We start from the raw sequence: 27,501 nt of genomic DNA, 5'->3' as shown, positions 1-27,501 counted from the left end.
TCATGACCTGAGCCCAAGGCAGACTGAGCCACCAAGGCACCCCCAAGAAGTTCTTCTTTAACACTCTTGCTGTACTTGTAACCAAATCATTTATATGCTTTTTAACAGGCATCATGGGCCCAAACTTTTCACCTTAACATGAATTAATGGCAGAAAGATCACAGACCATGTTGGGATAAATAAACAGTTTTGAAAATTTAAAAAGAAAAGAATTGGCTCATTGGCCATCATGTAAGCCAGAAAAAGCATGAGAAAGAACACTAGTATTTATGGGCCTAAAGCCAGAAAACAATATGGACTAGTCACTCTTATAATCCTTTGATCATGCTCCCTGAATTACAATGGATGACTCATCATAAAGAAGTAAATAAAGACGTAAATAGTGCTTTTTGGTACTACAATGGATCTATCTACCTAGTAAACCACTTTGCTAAATGACCAACATTATAGACCGTCCTAAGGCAATAAGACTGGGAATGTATTGGTCTGAAAATTGCAAACCTCTCAATGATTAATTCATATTAGCCCATCAGCAAACCATTTAACTATTTGGCAAACGGTCCTTATACTACACACATAAGTAATTAGCCATCTTGTGGTAAGCCATACACGTAATACCCAACCTGTGTGTGCACAGGCTAAGGTTATACACGTTGATTACTTCTCCCTGCCACCCAAACAGTAAACTTTTTTCACATTAAATAGTACCAATTAAAGATAAACCAACTTAGGGGCACCTGGGTGGCTCAGTCGGTAAAGTGTTTGACTCTTGATTTCAGCTCAGGTTATGATCTCAGGGTTGTGAGATCAAGCCCCACAGCAGGCTTCGTGCTGTGTATAGAGTCTGCTTAAGATTCTCTCTTTCCCTCTTCCTCTGCTCCCCCCCATCTCATGCACGCCCATTCTCTCTAAAAAACAAACAAATAAATAAAAATAAACCAATTTATAACCTATTGCTGATTCAGTAATGCCTATCCTCCATTATTCAATATTTCATAGGAATTTAGTTATATTTCCAAAAAATATTCTGCTACCATTCAGTCATCTTTCCTCACAATAATGTTGTGAGATTGTTGTCTATAAGAAATAAGAAAAAGGAAATAAATTAGTGTCTTGAAGAGATATCTGCACCCCCATGTTTAATACAGCATTATTTATAATAGCCAAGATACAGAAACAATCTAAGTGTCTGCAGATGGATGAATGGATAAAGAAAATATGGAACATATACACAATGGGATATTATCTAGCCTTAAAAAAATATTCTGCCACTTGTGACATCATGGATGAACCTGTAGGACATTATGCGTAGTGAAATAATCCAAACATACAGAAAGCAAATACTGTATAATCTCATACAGTGGAATGGGTCTTATATTGTGGAATCTAAAAATGTGAACTCCATATTATTTCTTACAACTGGATGTTACAACTTCAATTTGATTAAACTGCAAATTTTTGATGTAAGATGTAAAAAAAAAAAAAAGAAATCAGAAAAAAATGTTCAAGTAAATTCGTCCATTGCCCCCCTCACAATTTTGGGTTAGAACTTAGCATCTTGGATACATATTAGTTATGAAAATCACCAAATCTCCCATTTCATAATATATCAGATTAAAACAGCAAAACCCAAATTTATAAGGAAGATAGTTTCACCTGCTTAGCATTCACTAAATATTGCTTACTTGTCATCAACAAATCTAGATTTGTTAGAGCAGAAGTCAATAAAACTGCTCGCTCTGATTCAATTCCAAAATTTGTTGAATATGTATTAGACGACAGGAAGCACAAAAGCAAAGTTATACTCTCTACCGTCAAGTTTATTTGGGCAACAGCCATGCACTCACTGAGGCAATAAGACTGGTGAGAGGTGAACAAGGTGATATGAAACAAAAAGGTGAGAGGTGATTTATTCTACGTAGGGTAGAGGTAAGGGGGTGGAATCATAGAGGTGAACAAGGTGATATGAAACAAAAAGGTGAGAGGTGATTTATTCTATCTAGGGTAGAGGTAAGGGGGTGGAATCATAGAAGATTACCAGAATAGATATCATTTAAGCAAGATCTTGCCTTTCAAGATGAGTAAGATTTCACCAGAAGGAGAGTGAAGGAAAGGACATTTCAAACAAAGAAAACAGTAAGGGGAAAAAATAGAAATTAATATAAATATTTATAATAAATATAAAATTACATGGTATATTCACAGAATCCTAAGTGGAGAGCCGGTATATATTTATTAAAATATATTGGGAAAGATGGTGGAGCTCTTCTCTTCTTCTTGAAGTATTCAATATATCATTAGAATCATTAATGTGTTCTTACGTGATGTATCTCTGACCTGTCCTTATGCACCAATGGAACTGGCAGAAAGCAGAAATGAGACAGGGAGCAAGAGCAAAATGGTGACAACGTGTGGACACACTCAGTACACTAAGAGGACAAAGAGAAACCAGAGAGTGACCCTGGTAGGAGGTCTGTAGAAGCAATGGAGGGGGAAAAAAAAAGATAAAAGAGAAAGCAAAACGGATCTCAGGGGTTCATGAAGGTAATGCAAGCAGTCTTTTGGCCACTTGCCCTGCTAAAAATAGAAGCATCACTAGAGACATTTGGAAGGATGTCAAGGACCTTGAGCTCAGAGTTCAGGGAAGAATTCTTCAGTTAAAAATGTTTTGAGTCAAAGGTGAATGACTTGGTTTTAATGAGAACCAATGTGATTTAGTATTTAAGAGTTTAGGCTCAGGCCACTACTTTTTGTTGGACTTCGAACAAACAACTTAATCTCTTAGTGCCTTCATTTCTAAAACGTCTACTTAATAGAACTGTTACATAGATTAAAGAGTTAATACATGTAAAAGTACTTAGAATAATCAGGATGCAGACAGGGAAATCAAACTCTGGGACTCTATTTTCAAATATGCTGGAAGTGCTGAAAGGTTAAACAGGGGACCATGGAACAATGTAGAGCTTAACAAGAACAGGAAGTCTCTATCACTCCATAGGATTGGAAGGCAAAGAGAGGAGCAGTTTCAGCAAAGCCTATGAGCTGGAGCTTTCTGGAAGAAACTGGAACCATAAGAAAGACATAGACTTTTCCAGAAATCCCACTGCAAACACATAAGATGAGAGATATACCCTGGTTCCAACTGGATTAGCAGCTCTCATCCTAAGATTCCTTCTTTCTTAAAGGGAGATAATATAGCCTATTTCCAAGGATTTCTGTGTGGTATTTGAATAAGCTAATGTACATGAAAGCATTTTTACTGTCAAGTGGTACACATATGCAAAATACTATTAATGATGATAAATGTAGAACACACACACATTTTTTTTTATCATTTGTCCTCACAGTAAAATAGAACTACAAGCAACTAGTACAAAATTACACCTCTCCTCAATGAACAATGTGAACTGAATATTAAGTCAAAAGAGATGAGAACCAAGGAAACCTAAATGTAATGTTATGCAAAAAATAAATATGATCTGTTGTGATTTCCTGACTTTCTAGTTACCCTCAGAGCAAGACACATCACGGCTAGAAAACTTGAAGAAATGCAGAACCCTTAACTTGAAGTGTATTCTATATTCATTTAACCCCCTTAATGTATAGTATTTAAATATACTTACGATTCATTACCTCATTTGAGATTTTGAGGGTATACGTGTAAGTACATGCATATTACCTTCACTATTGGTTAAAATATTTTAAGAAACAAATTCTGAAAAGGGATAGGTATGGCTTTTCTTTATACTTACGTATTGTTTTTAATTATAATAAGTATTAAGTTAATATACACAGTTCAATTTCTTATCTTTCTCTTCTCTTCCAGAGATTTAATTTTACAAGTTCTGTGTCTTTGAATTATTCACTTCATCTGGAGAACCATAAATCTTTGGTCCCACTGATTTCAGGGCAATTCATCCTTGGTCCTCCTGTGCTGTCACTACTCTAGCTGCTGCCATCTTCAAGACTTTGATCTTTTGGCCTATTAATAACTCACAAACAGTTTCAAATTTTAACCTAACTTGTAGCTAGGCCTTGGTAATTCTGCAATTAGGTGAATTAATAGTCAGGTGACCACATATCCAGGGGTTCTTGGAACTCTCCCAGTTTATGCCTGTTGTTCCTACATAATAATTTATAGCTTCCCCTTTCATTCTCATAAGTGTCCTGGTTTGGATAATAAATTATATGGTCACACATTAGTAAGTGTCTCAAAAGCAGAAACAGTATGCACTCTCTGATAATAGTGTGCCCAGAATTTCATAAACAAAGCTCTATACAAATGTAAGCTATTGTTATCATTTTCTATGCAATATCCTGGTATTAATTTTATCTGCAGAAAAACAGAACAGATTGAAGGAGTTCCCTATCTCATTTGCAGCAGAAGGCTGAGATCTGCTCAAGAAATATAACATTCTAAGGTCTCAGTTACTTCATCTGCAAAATGAAGGGGCTGAATTAAATTATCTCTAGGTTCATTCCAACTGAAAAAGAGCCTGCCTTCCACATCTTCCTGTTTCCAACACAGCACATCTGAAATTGCATATTCTCTCCAGATACCTGGTTCCCTTCAAATTGTCTAGTTCTTCACCCTAACCTTGACATTTAGAGGGATCTTGACCACAAAGCCATATTCCAAGAACTCAAAGTTTGAGACTTTGTACATTTTTGCCCTTCTTTCCCTTAAAACTCTAGACTTGTCTTTACTTTTGACATACTCTACATCGCTGAGATCATTCAGATCCAACTTAGGGATGATCAGCCTTATTTGTGCCTTGACAATTTCTTCTCTTGCTATCATCCAGCTAAGGGTATACACCACTTGTAGACTGGCATTTCTGCCAGGCTAGAAAAAATTTTAACAGGCTATTTACTCTCCATATCAACTCCTATTTCCTTTTTCTTTGATCCCCTCTTCCTTCTCATCACTATTTATTCTTTCCACAAGGCATTCCTGTCATTGGAGAAAATAATTTGATGAATTAAGTCTCACTAATGTGTAAAAGACTTATTCTATTTTCCTAGAAATATTTATATTTTTAGAGAAGGTCAAAAGAGTAAAATGCTTAGTATAGAGAAACTTGCTGATAGCACAAAGATTAAATTATATTGCTGCCAGAGTTCTTCGCATATTATAGGCTCTCAGTAAACATTAGTTGATATGTACATGAGGTCATAAAAAAATGAAGGGAAGTTTTCCCAGGCAGAGGAAAGTGGATATTTCTCAGGCAGAAATTCTTCCAGATATGTCCAAATACCTCAAAATAACAAAAGAACATGATGCATTCACTAGCAGTAATAAGTTCTGTGTACTTTAACTTTAAGATGTGGGGAAAGGAGGAAATGGCATTGGAAAAATTTGACCTGTAGAGGTCAAATGGGATCCAGAGGTGGAAGTAAATTTCATGCCATGCTATGTCTCGGATTAAACCATTTAACAATTCTAGGAATATAAGTTAGATGTAGATTTCTGATATAGTAAAATCACTGTGGCATCAGTGTGCAGAGTATACTAAAGACAGGAGACACTGGACCCAGGAATTCTATTTAGAAGCCTACAGCAGTTGTCTAGGATCTATTAGGTTTCACTGGACTTACAATAGACATCCATGTGGGGATAGCAAATAGGGTTGGATTGAGGAATATTCCAAGTATAAACTCTATTGGATTTTATAAACAACAGATATTGGGAAAAGGTAAAGATGATAAGAAGGGTGAGTATATATTGAATTTGATGTTTTAAAAATGGGAAACTACATGGGAGGTAAAGCCATAAATAAGATAAGAAATATAGGAGGAAGTTGGGAAGAGAATTTGGACAATGAATTCAATTTTAAAGATACTAAATTAGGTTTGAAGCTGTCTAGTTTATAGCTATAAATAGAATCTGACACTCAGAATAGAAATCAAAGCCAGAGGAATCAGTTGCTGACATCATGAAATCACCCATGGAGTATTGTTAAGAAAGTGAAGAAGACCTGAAGATGGAGCACTAGAGAACACTGGCATTTAAAGAGAGTATCCTAAGGTCATATATGACAAGTCCATAACGAATACCATTTTCAGAGATGAAAAGATGAAAACTTTTCCTCTAAGATCAGGAACAAGAAAAGGATGCCCACTCTTGCCACTTTTGTCCTTCATATTACTAGAAGTCCTAGCAAGAGCAATTATGTAAGAAAAAGAAATAAAGGTACCTAAATCAGGAAGGAAGAAGTAAAACTGTCTATATTTGCAGATGATATGATTTTATATATAGAAAAACTTAAAGACTCCACCAAAAAACTGTTAGAACTAATAGACTCAGTAAAGTTGCAAGATACAAAATCAATGTAGAACAAAAAGTTGCATTTCTACACACTAACAACGAACTATCAGAAAGAGAAATTAAGAAAACAGTCTCATTTACAAAAGCATCATAAATATAAAATACTAGGAATAAATATAACCAAGGAGGTGAAAGACTTTTACACTGTAAGACACTGATGAAAGAAATCAAAGAAGACACAAATAAACAGAAAGATAGTCTGTGCTCATGGACTAGAAGAATTAATATTGTTAAAACGTCCACACTATCCATATTAATATAAACTAATAATTAAATACATAAGTAAATGGAGGGAGGGCAGAGAACAGACAAATCTCCTGTATAGATTTCCAAACAATTTACGTAGATAATCAGTCCTCAAAGAGTTAGAGTATAATCTCCTATTCCTTAAGTATAAAATGCACATAGTAACTTTCTTTAAAAGAATACAGAATGGAGTAAGGGGAAGGGGAATGAAGAACTAGAGTGGAGAAAACTGACTATTTAAATACTGCCTCAAGCCAGGAGATCGAAGTTAACATCAACAGCAAGAAGTCATGCTGCTACTACATACTCTCTTTTTACTCTTTTAAGACTTATTTATTTGAGAGAGAGAGAGCACACATGCACATGTGGGTGTGGGTGTAAGCAGGGGAAGAAGGGAGGTGCAGAGGAAGAGAGTCTTAAGCAGACTCCCCGCTGAGCTCAAACACCAGGCGGGGCTCAGTCTCACAACCCTGAGATCATGATCTGAGCTGAAACCAAGAATCGACACTCAACAGACTGAGCCACCCAGGCGCCCCCTACATACTCTTGATATATGAGAATGGCACTTCTGTGGTCATCCTCCTCAAATGCATAACCCCAATCTAATCATCAGAAAATATCAGGCAAACAAACACTGAAAAACATTCTAGAAAATACCTGATCAGTAATCCTCAAAACTGTCAAGGTCATCAAAAACAGGGAAGGTCTAAGACACTGCCGGCCGGAGTCAAAAAGGAGCCCAAGGAGACATGAAGATGAAATGTAAGGCAATATACTGGATGAGATCCTGGAACAAAAAAAAAAAAAAAAAAAAAAAAAGGACATTAGGGAAAACTTATCTGGACTTTACTTAATAATTGTGTCAATATTGTTTCATTAATCGTGACAAATGCACTACACTAATGAAATATGTTAATAATGGGGGCAAATGGGTGTGGGGGGGGAGATATATGAGAACTCTATACTTTCTCTGCAACTTTTCTATAAATTCAAGACTGTCCTAAAATAAAAAAGTTTAATAAAAAAATTCTAGACTTCTGTCTGACTTATATAGTAGGATCAAAATTATTGGAAACTGCAATATCATTAATGGTGATATCAGTTATGGGAAACACAGTAAAGGAAAATAAGTATCTTCACCGCTCTTCTCACCAAATCCATTCATTACACGGATACCCTTACTTCATCGATCAGTAATGTCAGCTGCAGTAGATATATTTATTCATCAAAATGATTTCCATTCATAGAGCCCTTATTAGAGGTTGAGTATATGAACTATCTTATTTAATGCTCAAAAATACTTTTGAGATTTGTACTATTATTATCTCAACTTTACAGATGAGGAATAGTAAACTTGGACAGTCTAACAAAAACTTAAAGAGGCTAAGTAATATGCTTAAGGCCCACAGCTAATAAGTGAAAAATGTTGAGCTGCAGCAGTTTGTTTCCAGCACCTATACTCTTTAACTGGTCTGCTAAACTGTCTTCTATACATGTCGATATGCCTGACTTCACCATACACACACATACTTCATTATTCATGCTCCTCCCTCTTTATACTACTGTCAGGATCAACATGCTTTTCCAACCACTTCTTTTCTATCTGCAAATATACAAATAAATTCAGGACAGAATACATCAGATCATCCCCAAACACTGCCTTGCCCAAGACCTTAGTGCTATGACTCAAGTCCATTTCCTTATTATTAAATCTATTACAAGGTAATATTCAAATTTGATTGAGTTCACAATTTTTTTTTTCTTTCAGGAATATACTGAAAGCAACAGCCTTTCTTGTAGAGGGAAGATAATTCCATAGGCAGCACCACTGTACCCAACCTCTTTTTCATACCCTCATGGCCCACACTCATTGCTCTGACTCACTGAAACAAGAGGCTAAAGAAAGAAAGCATTAGAAAGGTAAGTTCATAGTCAAGCTTACTTTCTGTCTTCATGTAAAATGAGAACACGGGTTACAGAGGCAAGGATTTTCTGTTCATATGCTACAATAGCACTTTCCAGTTTTTGTTACTCTAAAGCAATTTTGTTTTCTTTTTTATAATTAGGCCATAAGCCAGTCCATGCCATTCTGACTCACTCAGCTGCCCATGTGCTGTAGCTGGAGTGTGACTATTCCATAACTGGCGTATTGAGTGCTTTTGTTTGGGCCTGTAGCATAAATAGCACAAAGAAAAAGATCTTTCTGAGAAAACCTTGAAAGCCAAGGAATGATAACCTTTTCTCACACTGAGGCTTGGGGATGGGGGAGTGGTAAAATACCAAACAAACCCAAGTCCTTCCTAGGGCTTTCCTGCCTTCAAAGGGATTCAGGCCCACAAGAATTCCTTCCCAGGCACTGCCTGACAATATTAACATTACCCAACCAGCTCCCCATACCATTATACACTTAGACAGGTTCTTAGTTTACTTCCCTAGTAGGTAGCAAATATTCTAACCTAGGACCTCTTTCCTCCTGTAATCAACTACAAGAAACCCTGAAAGAGTTTAGAGAACTTAAAGAGCCTTTGTATATCCTCTAGGGTTACTCCTCATTTGACAGGGGGCAGGCCTGGAGAAAGAAGCCTCCATCTGATTGACAGGAAGCAGGGCACACAGACAACAGTCACTCTCCCCTATGTATTGTGTGGGTGCCACATTTTTCTCCCCTCTCCTCTGAAGCCTTCCCTAACTAACCTAAATGTTCTCATCACTTCTCTATTAGCATTCCTTCACCAATAAGGAACAAAATCACATAGTCACCTCTATTAGTTTGGACTTCATTCTCCACTCGGTCTGTTCTGAGAGCATTTTGCTTTCCTGTTGTAGCACTAAATACCCTCAGTCTTGTAGTACAGCCCAGGGAGACCATGCAGCCTGCATGTGTCACTAGACTGTAAATCTAATATAAGGGATTCCATGTCTTCCTCCCCACAGGGTCTTGCATCTTGCTCAAAAATGCTTGTTGAACCAAAAATTTGCAAGTGCTTTTATAAGCCTTTTTCATCAAATGTGTCCATAAATTCTTGAAGAATCAGAAGAACCGCTATTTCTTTGGAAACACCTTTGGAGTATGCCATTCCTTTCTTTCCATTCAGCCACAAACCCATAAACACACACACACACACACACACACACACACACACACACACTCATACCTTGCAGTTTAAGCAGAATTATCAGCCAATCAATTAATACTTCATGAGATATACTCAGTAAGACCCCAGCCTCGTTGCTCATTGATACGTATTGTCTTTCTGATATAGATACATTTAAAGAATGAAAAAAGCAAGAAGAAAAACATCAAGTAGCCAAGAAAACAAAACCTACTATTTTAGACTTGGAATTCCAGTAAGTAATCCTAATATTGCCTTCCTATAAGAATACATGATTACAAATAAATACTCTAACCAGGTTCTCAATGAAATCCATCCTACAAAGGTATTCTTCATAAAATATTTATTGAATGCCTACTATGAACCACACAGTATTCTAGGAGTTGGGGATAAAGACCTTGTACCTTGAGAGCTCATATTCTGTAATATATGGAAACTCAATAAATAAATAATATAGACATGTAAGAGGTCAGGTAGAGATCAGTGTATAAAGGAAAATATAGCAGGTCAGGCGATACAAGGAGCATACCTACCTGCCAGGGAAGATTGTCCAGGTTTTGTTGTCATCATTATTGTTGTTTTTGTTGTCATCTTAGAGAAACTTGTTATTAAATTTAAATTTCTTTAAATATATACTTTCTCCCACCTTCATCTGTTCTAGGGAGGAACAGAAACCCCTCCCCTCTCCATTTGGGGGATTCCATGTATAAAGCCTGAGATGCTGAGGATGAAGTATAAAAATACGATGTATAAAGGCAAAGAAAGCATCTGCTGTTACCTTAACAGTCAGATACCCCCATCTTCAGGCCCATTTTGCTCCTTTAGAAAAAGCCCCTGGGAATCCATTTGAGTGGAGAACAAGCTCTTCCTCTAGACAGGCACTCAAACCCCAACAATGAATAGGAAACTCTAACATTAAATTACTGAAGAAGAAAGAAAATGGACAGCACCTCAGATCCTAGCAGGGGGAGGGGATTTGCCCCTCCCCTCCTCTCCCCTGTAGTCAGCAAGCCAGCTTGAATGAAGTGAAAGCTGAGTCAAGTAAATATATGAGGGAAGGACATTTTAGGTAGAAGAAAAAGCAAATACAGAGTCCCTTAGATGTCTAGGACATTTAAGTAAGAGCAATGGAGCCAGTATGGCTGGCAAGGAGAAAAGCAAAGAGAGAAACGGGAAGCATATAGCCTAGGCCTTGGATAGTGAATGATCCTTTAGAAACTTGCATTAGTATTATCCCTCTGCAAAAGGGAAAGGCTTGAAATAAATTAAAATGGAAGGAGGAAGAGAGGCAAGAAAGACGAAAAAGGGGGCGCCTGGGTGGCACAGCGGTTGGGCATCTGCCTTCGGCTCAGGGCATGATCCTGGCGTTGTGGGATCGAGCCCCACGTCAGGCTCCTCTGCTGGGGGCCTGCTTCTTCCTCTCCCACTCCCCCTGCTTGTGTTCCCTCTCTCGCTGGCTGTCTCTATCTCTGTCGAATAGATAAATAAAATCTTTAAAAAAAAAAAAAAAAAGACGAAAAAGGAAAAAAATCCTAAAACCACAGGTAGCTTTGCTTCCTTGTTGTTAACGGATATGCTAATTTCATTTCAGGAAGAAACTTGCTGAAGTTTCTCTGATCTTCTCTCTTATATCCCCCCTTCTTTCTAACCCTAATGTTACTGTCTTCTGATTCTCCTCATCTATGGCCAGAATTATTTACAATCCCTCCTGACTGGTTTCCCTCTCCATTCTAGGCCCCTTCAACACAACCAAATTGCTGTCATGGCAATCTTTCTAAAATCCATATCTTATCATGTTTCTCTCACTTTTTCAGAGACTTCCTTTTAATTTTCCTTCCCTAACCCAAATATTCCACACTCTATACCAAACTGTAGTCCCCACTCTAGATTTAGTGGTTATTCCCTGAACACACCAGGCACTTTTCACACTTTTATCCATACTTCAACTGGAATGCTTACTCCTTCCAGCCATACAACTCAAATCCTCTAACCTGTATAAATTTCAACGACATCCCCATGTGTCTTCTATCTGCATGGAAGAATTAATCTTTCTCTCCCATGTGCTTGCATGACACTTTGTTTATGTCATTACTGTAGCCTTTATCATACTATCGTGCTTACTACATGGTGTTCTTCCTAGCTACAATGTGAGTTCTTTGTCAGAAACACTGTACTCTTCATTTTTATTTCCCAAATATTTAGCATATATAAAAAGATGCTTAATAAATATTTATTGAATTAAAAAACAAAAGAAAACAGGAAATGAGATGAAAACGAGGAAAACCTCAAAGCAGAATCAGAAAACAGGAGAAATCAAGATGGTAAAGAGATTTGCAAAGTCAGCAGAAAGAAAAAAAATTACAAAATATTAAAGCCAGAAAAAAATTTTGTAATATTTTTTAATCACCAAATTTAACAAATGATAGAATTGGGATTCAGAACACTCAAGCAGGAAATACTTAGAAAAACTTGAATTCAAGTTTCAATGTTTGGTCTATAGTTCTTAGAGAATAACACAAACAACCTAGAAAGTATCTATATATACCCTGCTCATCTGTACACTACGCCTCTCTGAGATAGAAGAAGGCTGGAGCAATTTTAGTGCACCATCAAATTTATTTCAAATGTTCTAATTTTCCTCTTATTTAAATTTTTTTTTCATTTGACAACTTTATTCCCTTGTATGTACCTTATTATATATATATATATATATATATGTGTATATATATATATATATATATATATATATATATATTTACCACTTCACAGTCAATGAAGCATTAAACTATCATTTCACCAGATTCTCATAGCACTCATTTGAGTCTTTGGTTTCAATTAGATATTTTTCCCTTCCTATTCCACTGCCTCCTATAACTATGAAAGGTCACTTAAAATATCAAACAGGCAGATGACGAGACCACGAGACCACCTGTGTTTCTGTGGTTCAATACAGATACACTGGGTGTACCTCATAGGCACAGGATTCTGATGCTGGCCCTGCCAACTTCAAGCGGAGCATCACTTCTGTGCCTCAGTTTTTGCATCTGGAAATGAAGAAGGCTTGACCAGATCAGCGGTTTCCTTTTTTTTTTTTTTTTTAAAGATTTCATTTATTTATTTATTTGACAGAGAGAGAGAGAGAGACAGACAGACAGACAGCGAGAGTGGGAACACAGGCAGGGGGAGTGGGAGAGGAAGAAGCAGGCTCCCAGCAGAGGAGCCTGATGTAGGACTCGATCCCAGGACTCTGAGATCACGCCCTGAGCCAAAGGCAGACGCTTAACGACTGAGCCACCCAGGCGCCCCAGATGAGTGGTTTCCAAACCTGGCTAGGCATCAAAACTGTCTAGAGGTTTTAATAAATCTAATTGTCTAGGTCCTTCTCCCAGAACATCTCAGGGGATGAGGACCAGAAATCTATATTTTCAAAACTCTCTAGGTGATTCTGATGAGTCATCAGGTCTAGAAAACTCTAAACCAGATGATGTCTCAAGTCCCTGTTGGGTCTAAAACTATGAACAAACCACGCTTCTCTTTTGTATCCATTGCTATTTGTACAAGTCAGTCTTAGACCCAGACATTGGGTTCCTCCCTGTAGCATGGAGAAAACAGACTTGAGATGGTAAGACTAGTCAGACCTCAGAACCAATGGCTTAATTTACATTCGGAAGCAACAGGACCACATGAGAGCGTGGCCTTTTCTTTATTTTCCAACAGCAGGCTTCTTACATGAAAGAACTCACATATTTTCTAGAAGAGTCTATCTGTTCTCAGAAATGTACAGGTTTATTATTATTATTGTCATCTGCTAACTTTTCCTGTTGGACACCAAAATCCATCTAAAATACTGAAGAAACCCAGTATCTTGTGTCTTATTTAACAAAATACACTAAAAATACTAAAAAATAGATAGTTATTTTCAACAAGTTGCTGATGCTCAGATAACGCTAGGAAGGAAACAACAAAGACCAGGAGAGACACCTCATCATTACAAACTAAGAACCTTTAGTGTTTATCCTATTTTCCTTTGTTTGGTTTTCTTTTTAGTTCAAATAGTGATTTTCATCTTTTGGAAAATCAAACTAATAACATAATTAAAAAAGAGTATTGTATAGACCACAAAACTAATTTATTGGTTAATATAGCAGGGGGTAAGAAATTCTAGAAATTTAAAAGTTTTAAGACTACCAGAGGTTGAATAAATGCAATTAATTCTAATATTCTTTTCTTTCTTTCTTTATATCACTGATTATCAGGCAGTACAGGATCAAGTTAAAGACAAAACCTTAAGGTCTTTCACTGGAGACTTCCCTCCAGATTCATATTTCCCATCACCTTCTGGGCTAGAGAGTGATTTAATCAACCATACAAGTCCACTGTTACTTGATTCAGACTCTAGTTCTTTATCTTGTTCACAACTATATCATGAAAAGCAGTCATATATCTTTCCGAAGTCATGATATTCAATATTCATTTATTTGTTTAATAAGCATTTATAGAACAGTAACTATGAGTTAGGTACATAAAAAAATGACTAAATCTGTCTGTTGCCTGTTTTGAACATTCTAGATGAGAAGATACATAAATTTTTTTTGACGGTGCAATTAGTGCAAAAAAAGGAAAATTTTGCAGAATTTCAGGGATAGCTTCATGGCAAAAGAGATATTTCAACAAAGTCTTGAAAAATAAGTAGAGTTTGCCCTGCAGTCAAAGAAGGAAAGCGCTTCCAAGTGGAGAATGCATGGAGTAAAAAGGTACTTTGTGATAGATTCAGGGAACTCTAAGTAGTTTGGTATGGTTTGAGGATGGGGTGCTCTTGAAGGAGTGATGGGAGACATACCTGGGGAGATAACAGGAGTCAGGTGATGGCTAAAGTAGCTGGGCAGCATTTCCACTACAGCTCTTTCTGTATCACACATGATACCTTCTTTTTCTATCCGGCCTCCTTCCACGAATCAGTTTAAAACCTCTAAAACATTAGCAAATCCACTAAAAACACTTTTTTTTTTTTGTCATCCAGAAATACTTTATCACTTGCTATTCCCAAGTATTCTGGACAAACACCACATTCCAGACCAGAAAATTAAATCGTTTTTTATTAGTCTCTCAGTGTCCAATCCCCACATCGACTTGTTTCTGATTCCACCTGCCTTCTCTATTTCTTTGCACACATTCTTTATTTTTCTACAAAGACTCTCACAGTCAATTAAGCTAACATTTTAGATTTCTTATTGACTGCACTAATATTCTGAATAAAATCAGTGTCAAGTAGGCAGTCCTTGGTAGATTTGATAAATGTCAAGTTTTGGACATATATTTAATTATAGTCGTGTTTCAGTGTTCAGGGTTCACTCTTTGACAGAAAACAAACTTTAATTCAGTTGATTATATCTCTTAGAATCCTGGCAGTTCAAACCTCAAAGCCCTCATATAGGTACAACCAGTATTTGGTTGTAGTTTATATAAACAACATCACTTTAGAATGAAATAGTTAGCCTTGGAAATGCTAGGATTTTACAAAACAAAAATTATACCGTAACACTAATTTTCCACTCAAAGTTTCAACACACACACAGACACAAACGGTTTGGTCCTGAGTGAATTTGCCAGCTCTGCCGCTATCAGGAAGACTCAAATGCTGGCAGGCCCAAGGATGAAAACATGTTTACTTCCTTACCCTCATACATGCTCAGCTAAAAATGTCCAAGGTTCTTCTGTTCCAAATTAAAAACATATAAAAGAATTGAGGCTGAACACTTGTCTCACATAGAATGGGCTTGAGAAAGTTTTATGGCTTTTCTTAAGATTTTTATTTATTTATTGAGCGAAAGTGAGAGAGAGATCAGGAGTGGTGAGGAGGAGCAGAGGAAGAGGGAGAAACAGGCTCTCTGCTGAGCAGGGAGCCCATGCTGCACTGGATCCCAGGACCCTGGGATCATGACCTGAGCTGAAGGCAGACACTTAACAGACTGAGCCACCCAGGCGACCAGAGAAAATTTTATGTTCTAAAACCCTCCAACTCTGCTTATGCCACTTTTCATGACAAAGATCAGGAAAACTGAGCAAGCCTGTCCAGCGCGCAGTGATGATAAGTCAAGGTCACACTATCGTTGACCTTGGTTTTATCTGGCTTGCTGCCTTCTTTGCGATCATCTATTTGCATATGTTTTTCAATAATTCTCTTTTGATGGGGCAGCTAAAAGGTTTTAGCTGAGGATATCTATAAAATCCAAATGCACCATTTTCAATAACATTTTCATTTTTAATTTAAAAAAAACACTCTAGGTACAGGGGTTCTGGAATTTTTTATTTGAAAATAAGTAAATGTCTTGTTTGTTTCCTAGCACCCTGTCTCATAATAGCTCCCTACTGCCAATAGAAAATGATCACATCAGAACCATATTCATCTATCCTCAAGTAACAGACATTGGCAGACACGCTACATTCTGAAACTGTTTGTCAGCCTTTGGCTGGTAGAGTTTAAATTCTGATTCACACTGGCTGCTCCAGAGATAACGACTTACAACTCCACAATCACTGGGATGGACTCTGATTCCTATCACACAGATAGACAGAGAAATGGAAGAAAATGGTAGGGCAAAAGTGGAAAAAAGTAGTTTAAAATTCAATGGAAACCCCATATATATATGTGTATATACATATATATGTATGTGTGTATATATATATACACACATACATATATATATGTATATATGTCTTCTCCATTTACTCAAACTACTTTAAAGTATCCAGGTTTTACTAGCTCAGAATGAGGTCACAGTGTAATGTAGATTCCACAGGTCCTGCAGGAGCACAGAGTTTGACTATTTTTAATAAGACCTTGAAAAACCATTTGTGGAATCTATTCCAATAAATATGACATATTTAGAGGTAGGAATAAGAATAAAATTAAACTTTATAGCTCACATTGCCTTAAATTTACATAGTTTCAAATTCTTTTGTTAGTGTACTTTTTCAATTAGAGTGCTTTTTTTTCTCATGACTTGTTCTTAACATTACAATTCATATTTGGACAAATGAAGAGGATGCATGCTAGACTGCTTGCTCTCTGGACAGCACTGATTATGTGTCAATTGGTTTACTGTTTGAGGTAAACCACAATCTACTAGCAAAATCAGTCTCCTTCATCCATCAAATGTATTCATAGCTGCCTCTTTATATTAGACCCTCAGTAGTTCAGATGCCCCTCTATTTTGCCACTATCTTTTTTAGAAACTTGCTTAGAAAAGAAAGAAGATGGGTATTCAAAAGGAATAGAGTTTCAAAGATGTTACATGAAAGGCTACTGTTGTCTATAATGAGGCTACGCTTAGAGATCCTATGGTAACTATGATTTCTTTACTGGTGTCTCATCTTAGTCTGTGTCACAATCTGTTCCCATGATAGCTCAGTAGCCATTGGGGTGATGGTTAGGTCAAGATCTTAGCCTACTCTACAAAAACAGCCTTGTTCTAAATCCATACCAAAGGGTTAATCTTTCATCATTTCTGCCATTGCCAGTAAGTATAACATAGTCACCTCCTTCCAGTACTCCAGGCCCATGCCTTTTTGAATTTGGATCATTCTGCACTCACTCTGCAACTGTCTCTTTGCTATTAATTCCTGGCCCTATATGAGAAAGGCCATTTCCTATGCAACACTACAGTGTCCTTCCCTCGCAACCAAAACATTCTGAAGCGATTTTATTTTCTCCTCCTTCCCTGAAATTAACTCTATCTGAATTCTAGATGCAGAAATCAGACCCCCCCCTTTGTTCCTTCCCTAGCCAATTACCTTTTGCACATTCTGATTCTTTTGCATGACTAGTCTCCCTAAATAGTTCCTATGGCTGATCAATTATACTTCTAGATATGTCACAATTTCTCATCTATTTTTCTGGGCCTAGCTTCTTAAATAGCCATGTATTCAGGACTACACTATTTATCTCATTCTATGACTACTTTTTCCTTCTCTTACATGATAGCTTTTCCTAATGTCCCTTAAAGAATAATAAGCTCCCTCCAAAGGAACTGATTTACTCCCATTGTGGACAGAATTATATTCACATAGTAAAGCCCTAACATTCAGTGTGATGATATTTGGAGGTAGGGCCTTTGAGAGACAATTAGTTTTGAAAAAAAAATTTTTTAAGGTTTATCTATTTATTTTAGAGGGGACGGAGGGGTAGAGGGAGAGAATCTCAAGTAGACTCTGCCCAGGTGCCCCAAGAGAGAGAACTAGGTTTAAATGAGGTTATGGTGATAGGGCCTCCATGATGGGATTAGTGTCCTTATAAGAGGAAGAGACCTAAGCTCACTTTTCTTCTGAGCGAGCATGGAGAAGAAGACATACAACTACAAAAGAAGACGGCAGGAGCCTACAATCCAGTAAAAGAGGCCTCAGAATGAAACCTTCTTTGCTGGCACCTTGATCTTGGATTTCTCAACCTCCAGAACTGTGAGAAATAAACTTCTGTTTAAAGCACCCTATGGGGGGCGCCTGGGTGGCACAGCGGTTAAGCATCTGCCTTCGGCTCAGGGCGTGATCCCGGCGATCTGGGATCGAGCCCCACATCAGGCTCTTCTGCTATGAGCCTGCTTCTTCCTCTCCCACTCCCCCTGCTTGTGTTCCCTCTCTCGCTGGCTGTCTCTATCTCTGTTGAATAAAAAAAAATAAAAAAAAAAATCTTAAAGCACCCTATGGGGGCGCCTGGGTGGCACAGCGGTTAAGCGTCTGCCTTCGGCTCAGGGCGTGATCCTGGCGTTATGGGATCGAGCCCCACATCAGGCTCCTCCGCTAGGAGCCTGCTTCTTCCTCTCCCACTCCCCCTGCTTGTGTTCCCTCTCTCACTGGCTGTCTCTATCTCTGTCTAATAAATAAATAAAATCTTAAAAAAAAAAATAAAGCACCCTATGGTCCTGTGATGGCTCTCTAAACAAACTTAGACACTTCATCAAACTCTCCATTAAGAAAACCTTCCTCTGCCTCATCACCACTGACCATCTGGAGGGGTGAGTCTCTTTGCCCAGGGGTCTGTGTTTATCAAGAGGGGAATGAAGGAGAGAAGACTTCGCAACATCACCTCATCACCTCTAGCACCGTTTGCTAGACATTCTATTTGAGTAGTTTTCTTTGCTTTAACGTATAAATCTTCCCATGGGAAGGTATGTGGCCTTTCGTCATCCCCATCATTCTGCGTTCTACCAATCCAACCCTTCAGAGGCCAATTACAGGCTCATTTTCTCCAAGAAATATTCCCTGATGGTTCCTTCCATTTTAATCACTCCACTTTCTAAACTTCTCCGGCATTATTGTCTGCAAGAAATTTAAAATTTTAACACACTCATATATGCTTTTTTATTCTTGGAACTTAACAGCAGTCCCATGCTCCCTTTTGTAAATACACTCCCAATATTCATTTTACTGTTACTTTTGCACTAAAGTGTTACTCTTGGCCAGGTGGTAAACTACCATGACAATCTCTGTTACACTCTTCATCTTTATACCTTGCATATACACACATATTCCTACAATCTTCTGCATCTGGCCACTTCTTCATACCAAAGATGCTTTAGGATCTAGGCATTTCTTTCCTTTCATCAGCACCTTGGTGACCTCAGCAAGTTAGGGGATTTTTATATCATCCCTTTAACTAGGCTGTTGATTTGTTTTTATATGGCTTTTCTTTGAGAGAAATTAGTAGGGTCAGTCTGGGCTTCCCAAGGGCCTTTAACAGGTCCCTGATTACCTAAGTCATTTTTTTTTTCTCTTTTTATTTTTGAAGGAATGAGAATGTGGGAACAAAAAATAGCAAGGGTTCTCTGCAGTGCATTGTGTCTATTCAGAAGTAAGAAAACAAAGAAAGGAAGGATCAGTGAGCCAAATACCTCTGGTACCATTGTCCATATGCCCTTTCTAGAGCTGGTTCAGTGGATAAACCATCAGTCACTATTCCCAGACCTATTATTCTAAAAATTTAAATGCTTCCCTTGAACACATGGGTTTGGGCTTACCTGAGAAGACATATGTGAGTGTGTTGAATTTTCAATAAATTTTTATTGGTTTTAGGAAGACTGGATGAGAAACCATTAGTTGTTTTCATTACCAATATTTGTTTTGTTTTATATGGTCATCTTATTATGCTCCAACCTAGTAAGATGGGGACAAGGAGGAAGCACTTCTCCTCTTGAATTTTAAAGTCCTGCATGTGCCAAATCACAATAAGATATACACATAAAACAGAACAGATATCCATAAAATCTTCATTTGTTGAATACTTTCCATGCATGCAAGGACAGAGTCATGCTAATCAGAAAGAGCACACTCTTGTATAAAACCAGTAAATGCCTATTATCAGGTTTGGGAAGTCTCAGTCAACAAGTGCACGAGGGGCACCTGGGTGGCTCAGTCAGTTAAGCGTCGGACTCTTGGTTTTTGGCTCAGGTCATGATCTCATGGGTCATGGGATACTGCCCTGCATTGGGCTCTATGCTCAGTGGAGAGTCTGCTTGTCTCCCTCTCCCGCTGCCCCTCCCCCAACTCTCGTGAATGCTCTTTCTTTCTCTCTCTAAAGTAAATAAATAAATCTTTTTAAAAAATGTGTGCACTGAATACTCAGCCATTCATTTCCCAAGTGTCTGACTTTACCAAATATATGCATAACAGTATGTGAGTTACTATGACTCATAAAAAATATATGAGGTATGATCCTTATCCTCAGCAACATTATAAAGAAGCTTTACAATCTCACAGAGGGCAAGACATACACGAGATGCACTATAAGGAAATAATGTCTGATGAAATCAGTATCAAGGGCAAAAAATGCAGGGCAGGAACAAAGGTATTTTAGGATGTTCTATGATGTCCTCCTACTTCTGAATTACACACTTCTGAGGAGGGTAACTGAAATATGGTAAAACAAAGGACGGCTTATATTTAGCTTTGGAATGCATATAGTAGAGGATTAACTTTCCTGCTTCTGCCTTTGGTCAACTCAAGATTGCACTCCCAAAGTTTGTATCAGTTTATCATGGGGCAGGCTATAAAAAATATCAAGTATCTGAGGAAAACAGACTGGGAATTCAACATTAGCAGATGATTTGCTATTCATAGTCTGCATTTTTAGGATACTTTACAAATTCACATGCATTATTGGTCCTCTTGGCAATCCTTTAAGGTAATAATATAGGTATTACAGAATTTTATGGATCAAGAAAATAAAAGGTCAAGAGATTATATGACTTGTCCAAGAACCTGAATGTATCTGTTAGGGTCCTGACAGGACACAGATGGCATATCTAAAGGGTCTGACTGAAAATAATTTATTGAAGGGCAAGGGTAAGGGGCCAAAAAGGAATAGTAAAGCATGGAGGGACTAAAAAGCAGGAAGCCACGACTAACTCAGGTCTGAAAAAGAGAGGACAATCTTGCCAGAGTCTGGTGAAGAACTGCCACTGTAAAAGAGGGGCTGTTGACAGGATGATGGACATAGATACTTCTGGAACTGTGACAAAACAAGGTAAAGCCAAAGAAGAAATGCCCTGATCCTTCTCCCTTCTCACCCTCCCATCCCCTGCCACACCTCCCACTGACCAAAATAAACCAGAAGCTAGAAAGCAAAGATCTCAGATCCCAGATGATGTAACCGAAAGAGGTCAGCTTTCCAGGCATAGAAGTTAGCAGAGGGGGTGCAATGGATCTGGAGGAGATAGAGAGGAGCAGCATACCAGGTAAAAGCACCTAGTTTCATGTCTACAAATCCAAAGTTCTTCTTCCTTTTGTTACTACTCAGATACAGCCCAGACAGAAAATGAAGAATTAACTGTAATTATTTTTTAATATTAGTAAAGAGTCTTAATTTGAGATACATTTCTTCATCAGGTTAGACTGAAGCCTCTTCATTTCCTAATGGCTTATGACTGTTCTGGAATCCTCTTCACTTGAATGAAAGCCAAACTTGTAATCTCCCCTCTTTCCCACATAAACACATCTTCATCTCTTCGAAAAAGATGCAATCCCTAGAGGTAACATTGTTGCATTTCAATATAATGCTAAGCTTGACAGAGTCCTATCTGAACAATGAAAACAAAATTTGGAAAAAATAATGAAGACCAGTAGGTGCTGTATACAACAAACACTAGGGCATACAATCTTATAGTGGTATAAATTTCCTCTGGGAAGGATGCAAAATGAAATGAGGCAGAATAGGGTAGTAATTCAGCCTATTTCATATACTACTCAAGAGAAATAATATTTTTTTTAACACTGCAGAAACAGATTTGGAACCCAACACTTTGAGTCCTATAGGCACCCACAGCATAAATTTATTCCATTAACCTCTTATAAAGTGTCTATTCATCTCTTGCACTCTGGTCTCAAGGTAACTGAAAATCCTTTAAGATAAGCACAGGCCTTCCAAGTATTCATACAATACTGAGTAAGTAAGTAAGTAAGTAAATAAGTAAGTAAATGAATAAATAAACCCTGAGACTCTCTATCACCTTAGTATGAATTCAGTTTACCAAACTACTTTCCTCCTTTGATTAAAGAACTTTGAACTACAGAAGGAAAATGCATGGAAAGCTTTTAACAATTAAAAAACAAGTAATTAAAATACATTCAGCCTTTGGAAAGAAAGTGGAAAAAAGAAATTCCAGAAGTGATGAAAGTGTTGCATTTGTATGCTGAGGGAGGTGGGGGTGCAGTTGCTGAAGTCAAACTTTCATGCTTATTTGCTCAGTGCACACCCTATGCTGAGCCACTCATTATTCTGGTAGAGCCCTTCTGACTGCTCTCATCCAGCAGGCTACCATTTACCATTGTAATGAAAGCTAAGCAAATTGTCACCAAGTGTCTCACCTTCGCCATAGAGCATTTGGCTTTTATTTCTTGAGGGAATTAATCCAGTTTCATTAAGAAAGATTTCCTCTATGCTTAAACTAACTACATTTCCTTCCACTGCTTTAAACCAAGGCTCAGGCTTATCTACCGTCATTTCCGAATGTTTGTTTTCATTTTCCCCAGAACAATGAGGATGACAGTGATTTCTGGTTAAAGGGCCCGAACACCTGAGTGATGAATATAAAAACAACGTTTAAAGAAGAAAGAATATCAAGAGTATACACAAAAGATAATTAAGTAATTAAATAATTAAAATTGTTCAATTTTATAAGGATGCAGACACAGTATGATTGGCCTTTTGTGACCTGTTTGCCTGTTAGGGCAAGGTGTTGGCTCCTGGAATTGAAGAGGGATGTGGTGAATATCCTTGCAACTAATTTGTTTTTATGTAGACCAGAGTATCACATAGGGTACTCAACCATAGTTGAAGGGCTTTTTCCCTCAGTTTTTCTTCTGCTTTAGTTAGATTTCACTGGTGTATATAATTCAACACTGTCTATTATCAACGTAGACATCATTCTGACTAAGCTCCTGAGCCAAGTATTTTAACCCAGGGAACATCTCTGTGAAATGATTTTATATTTATATATATTATATATAAATGTGTATAACATATAATGTATAGTCAATTATAATTGAACATAATATATAACTGAATCTATGCATAGTTTAATATTTAATTGAAGTATAGTTGGCATACAATGTTATATTAGTTTATAAGTATCTAAAATGCTTTATACATGTATTCATTCATTCCACTGGATTCATCCAATAAAATCTTATTTGTTTTTTAAATTTCACTATCAGTTGAATAACTGTAGTTGCCAGTTATTATGTTAGGTATGGTCTCATGCATTGTCTCCAAATTCATCACAACAGTCCTAAATAGGTGATATCATCTTCAAGAGACCTTGCTATGTCATGTGGGGGGGGGAGTGGGGGCAGTATTAAGATGCGGGCCCTGTTCTACACAAATAGAACTACATTCAATTAGATTTTTTTTAATCCAAACCTTAGCATCATTAAAAAATTTCTTTGCAAGTTTCTTAACCAACTAGTCATAGCTTCACCTTTGTGCCTCTCTTGACTCCATTTCTGAAAGCCTGTGGTTATCAGTTTATGGTAAGCAAATCCATTACAGACACTTACTCCTGATGAAAATCTTATAAAATGTTGCATGCTCTTGATCCCAAAGACTATAAAGAATTAGATGATTTGGCCCAAATTCATTATCTGTAATGAAAGCAGCTCAATATACACAGCCCACTGATACCAATATTCTTTTGTCACTTTTACACATAAATACTCTTTTCACTTTAATATGTCAGTGTGCTCCATGAACTTCAGAAAGTGGAAGATGTATTAGTACTCTGCCATTGTTTACAAAGCAAGTACAAAGGCTATAAATGAGCTATAAATATGTAGGATATTTGAAGGTTAATAGGAGAGGGATTCTCTAGTGCATTTTACAAGCAAAAATAGTGAATGACAAATATGAACTTACAGAGATATATAATGCTAATGTATTCATGGCCATAGGTGAAATTAATTGGCAGAGGCTAAAACTCATTACTATTAACAGAATTCTCCTCAAGATTTTATTAATCTTCCTCCAACCCTCATTCTACAGGGATCAGATCAAACCAGCCACATCCTGACTCAAGCCATCGCTGAATAATTTGGATAACTTAAGCTGGTTATCTTCTGATATCTAGGCCATTATTATTATCTGGGCCTCAGTCATCTTTTATTTAAGTTAGAGGAGGTTCTGAGTATTCAGAATGTTTAAGAAAACTCATCCAGGCTTAGTCCTCACACTTAAAAGAATATTGCCTTTTTTTTTTTTTTAACTATCCCCTCCCCTCCCCCGCCAAAAAAAGAGACTCTCTAGACGATGAAGGTTTCTGCCTACTCTTCAGATTGACACTTTATTTCTTTGTAGATCGGGCATGTCTCCATGAAATCTTTTAAATGAAGCGTGACTTTTAAACATTTTAGTTCAGACATAGGGCAGAATATACTCTATTCATTCATAAAAGAACAAATTAAGTTTTAGCCCAGGATACTTGTGGATATAACACCTAGAGATTTTGGGAATGCCAGCTGGGTATATTCTTCAGTGTCTCTTTAAATCATTCTTAATGTATAAATGACATTTAAAAGCCCCCTTTTCATTGCAGTTGGCAGAGTACCTAAGACCATAACAAGTTACTTCCCTAGTAAATGTCATTTTTCCTTAACCACAGGGCTATAATTCAAAACTGCAGATTTTTTAAAGAGAAGTGCTAAAAAAAAAAAAAAAAAAAAAAAAGCCCTCTGGGAATGAAGCCTAGGATTTCCCATCTATGTAAAAAGGGAGTTGTTACAGAGTGGGGGACTGGCTAGAGGCCAGAGGCCTAGAGTTACTGCTTTGAAAATGGCTTTCTGATCAACTATACCAGAGGGAAGGGTCCTATATCTACTCTAGCCATGGCAACTTGCAGGGAGAGGGAAACAGAGAAGGCAGGTGGCAGGAGCTTAATGCAACACGGTGTTAAATATACACTTAGGAACCAGAAATCTAGGTTCAAATCCAAGTTCTACCACAAGTGCACTAATTTTCTATTGTTGCATAACAAGTCACCATAAACAGTAGTTACTATGGACACAAACAGAGTAGCTTAAAACAACACAGATATATTATCTCATTGTTTCTGTGGATCAGAAGTCAGGTACATTTCAGTGCCTCTGTACACTATGCTCGGCATCTCACAAAGCTGGAATCATGGTGTGGCCTGGATGTACCCTCACCTGGAGTCTTGACTAGAAAATGATCTGCCTCTAACTCCTCTGGGTCATTTCCTTATGAATATATGGACTAAGGTTCCTAATTCGTTTTGACTGTAAATCGAAGAGCCATTCTCAGCTTCTAGAGGCTGCCTGCTCTTTTCTGCCATGTGGCCCTCTCCACAACATAGCAATTTGCCACATAAAGGCCGGTTAGAAGACTCCCTCTTAGACTGTATAGTTCTTCTCTCAGGATGGGCCTAGTCCCTTTTAAGGGCTCCCCTAGTTTAAGTCAGACCCATCTAGGATAATCTCTTTTTTTAACTCAAAGCCAACTGATTAGGGACCTTAATAACATCTACAAAATTATTTCACCTTATAAGTAAAATAATCATGGAGTGATAACCTTCATATTTATAAGTCTTATTTATACTCAGATGGGTGTGGAGGGGGGAGCAGATCATATAGGGTACATACACGAGGGATAGGAATCTTGGGAAGCATTTTAGAATATCTGCCTAAGACAACAGGCTTTCAGAACCCTATGGGAGGATTGACTGAGTTACAATAAATGTAAAACATATAGTGCCTGACTAGGGATAAGCACTATGTACATTTTTACCATTATTCTTCTTCGTGGGCTGAATTTCTTAGGAGAAAACACTGGGTCTAAATGACCTGTCCAATCATTGTGTTCTTGTGCTAGAAGCTGGGATTAAATCCAGACTCCTCCTGATTTGCTCAAGCTTTTCCTTTTCATGCTACATTCTCAATGACATTTGACCTAGGATGACCTTCTTGGAAAATGTTTCTTCCTGCAGCTGTTTCCTCTGCTGCTTCTTTTTTTTTTTTTTTGGTGGGGGGGAGTTAATTTTCATTAAATTTATTTAAACTAAAAAACAAAACAAAACCCAAAACCCATCAGTTCTTCTCCTTCTAAAGCCACTATTTCAAAACAAACAATACCTCCTTCTCATTACTTTGAATGAATAGGTAACAAACACATCTTCATGGCACCACTATGGTGGGTGGGCTCTGCCATCTAATCTTCAAGACGTGCCTTGGGGTGGAATAAGGAGTCACACCAAGATGTCCAGGCTGCAGACTTTGTCTTAGAAGGGGCTGGCCAACTAGGACCAGGGTCATGCTTATAGAAGAGGTCTGAGTTTCTAAAGCTGCTCTTCCTTCCCACCAAAGTATAAATCACAGTTTGAGTCTGTAAGCTGGCTGGTCCTGTCAACTGACCCAGTTCACTCAAATAAATACACAAAACTCCCACAGTCAATTTGGGGAAGGAAATTCCTTACTTTGACCCCATATCTAATTAGATTCTGGAGCATTTTTTTGCATTCTGAAAGCTGGCACATGCCTATAGTGACATACCAGAACTATCTTTTGTTCATATCTCAGTGGGATACCTCTAAACAGAAACTTAAAAAAAAAAATCACTAATTCCTTCTCACCAAGCTTCTTTCCTCCTTAGGGAATCATTGATATGCTGGACAGACACTGCATTGACTTACAATGCGAGCCCCTGGAAGGTCTGAGATAATGAGGACAGAGTTTTCAGGTGTTGACTTCCAATGTCAGTGATGGATGGAAAAGCAGGTAAGAGGGGAAGAGGATGTGGGCAGGGGACAGAATTATAGCAGCCTCGTGTCTATATGATAAGAAAATTTTAAATCATGTCCTACTGAGTATCCCTTACCATGTATATTAGTTTGCCAGAGCTGACATAATGAAGTAACATAGCCTAGGTGGCTTAAACAGAAATTTATTTTCTCAAAGTTGTAGAGCTTTAGAACTCCAAGATAAGGGTGCCTGTAGGATTGGTTTCTTCTGAGGCTTCTCTCCTTGGCCTGTAGATGGCTATTTTTGTCTTCACATAGTCTCCCTTTGTATATGTCTGTGTCTTAATCTCCTCTTCCTATAAGGACACCACTCATACCGGATTAGGGCCCACCTATATGACCTCTTTTTATATTAATTACCTCTTTAACAACCCTGTCTTCAAATACAATCACATTCTGATGTATTGGGCCTTAGGACTTCAACATGTGAATTGAGGGGGGGCACGATTCAGTCCTTAACACAACATATTTACAAAGTGTATTACATTTCTATTTATTGTTAAAGTGGAGAGATGTG

General features: G+C 37.6%; 1 long non-coding RNA gene across 1 annotated transcript in view; it reads right to left on the bottom strand.

The window, feature by feature from the left end:
* LOC123785457 (uncharacterized) overlaps positions 1–27,501 on the bottom strand; it is a 262,795-nt gene that overhangs the window by 58,470 nt on the left and 176,824 nt on the right. Inside the window, exon 3 of the long non-coding RNA XR_006777637.2 lies at positions 7,232–7,361. This is a non-coding gene — a long non-coding RNA (uncharacterized LOC123785457). The remainder of the gene's footprint in view (positions 1–7,231; positions 7,362–27,501) is intronic.

This window comes from Ursus americanus, chromosome 15 (assembly GCF_024610735.1).
Source record: "Ursus americanus isolate L20-20 chromosome 15, mUrsAme1.1.p, whole genome shotgun sequence".
Lineage (NCBI taxonomy): Eukaryota > Metazoa > Chordata > Mammalia > Carnivora > Ursidae > Ursus > Ursus americanus.
The sequence above is the reverse complement of the archived record's forward strand: the minus strand, read 5'-3'. Positions and strand labels throughout refer to the sequence as shown.